Here is a 1,570-nt window from a genome sequence, read left to right as displayed (position 1 = left end):
TGGACTGAGGTGATATCTCAGTGTGGATTTGATTTGCATTTCCCTGATGCTTAGTGATGTTCAGCATTTTTTCATGTGTCTGTTGGCCATACATATACCTTCCTTTGAGAAATGCCTATTCACCTCTTTTGCCTATTTTTAAATCAGGTTTCTTGTATTTTTTACTAAGTCGTTTGAGTTCCTCGTATATTCTTAATATTTTTTGGATGCATAGTGTGTAAATATTTTCTCTCATTCTATAGACTCCCTTTGTTTCTTTTGCTGTGCAGAAGATTTTCATTTGATATAATCTGNCCCGCCGCGGGTTCGGATCCTATATAGGGATGACCGGTGCGCTCACAGCGCTCACTGGCTGAGTGCGGTGCGGCAGGTCTCAGGACAAAAAAAAAAAACTTTTCAGGGCTGGCCTGTGGCTCACTCAGGAGAGTGCGGTGCTGATAACACCAAGGCCACGGGTTCGGATCCCATATAGGGATGGCCGGTTTGCTCACTGGGTGAGCCTGGGGCTGACAACACCAAGTCAAGGGTTAAGATCCCCTTACCAGTCATCTTTAAAAAAAAAAAATTTAAAAAGAAAGGATAAATGTTTTATATATATATATTTTGTCACCAGAATTATTTTTTATTGGCTTCATATTGAAAAGCAAAATGTCAATACAAAAAGCTACATGTAAATACACTGACAATCTTCCCCTGTAAATATCTGGAAACAGGTGGTCACTAACATTAAATAATCATATACTTGGTCGTTTTTTTGCATCTGGTTTCAATTTGTTGATGAAAATTACATTATGTCATATTGAATACATATATAAATTTGGATTTTACAATATGGAAAATAGAACAAATCAGGCAAATAATGTCTATGACTAATTAGTCCCTATTTAAAAAAATTTTTTTTCATTACACAATGTAAATTTTTGTGGTGGGCTCAGTTCCATTCTCTCCTTTTGAAAGTTCAAGGAATTATTGTGATTGTTGTATCTTTCCTTCTCCCCCCCACTTCCTATTTATGAGTGAGGACATATGGTATTTCTTTCTGTACCTGGCTTATTTCACTGAACATAATTTTCTGTAAGTTCATCCACATAGCTGCAAATGGCAGAATTTCATTCCCTGTTATGGCACAGTAGTATTCCACTGTGTGTGTATACCACATTTTCCTTATCCAGTCTTCTGTAGATAGACATTTAGGATGGTTCCAACTATTAGCTTTTGTAATTAGAGCTGTGATAAACATGGGAGTGGAGGTATCCCTTCAACATGATGATTTCCATGATTTCCATTCTATACACCCAGCAGTGACACTGCTAGATTATAGGGCAGTTCTATCTGTAGTTATCTGAGGAACCTCCATACTGCTTTCCATAATGGCTGCACTAACTTACAGTCCCAACAAAAAGAGGTTCCCCTTTCTCCACATCCTTGCCAGCATCTGTTATTCTCTGTCTTTTTGATAATGGTCAGTCTAACTGGACTGAGGTGATATCTCAGTGTGGATTTGATTTGCATTTCCCTGATGCTTAGTGATGTTCAGCATTTTTTCATGTGTCTGTTGGCCATACATATA

The sequence above is a fragment of the Galeopterus variegatus genome, unplaced genomic scaffold (genome assembly GCF_000696425.1).
Source record: "Galeopterus variegatus unplaced genomic scaffold, G_variegatus-3.0.2 Scaffold2948, whole genome shotgun sequence".
NCBI classification, from domain to species: domain Eukaryota; kingdom Metazoa; phylum Chordata; class Mammalia; order Dermoptera; family Cynocephalidae; genus Galeopterus; species Galeopterus variegatus.
The sequence above is the reverse complement of the archived record's forward strand: the minus strand, read 5'-3'. Positions refer to the sequence as shown.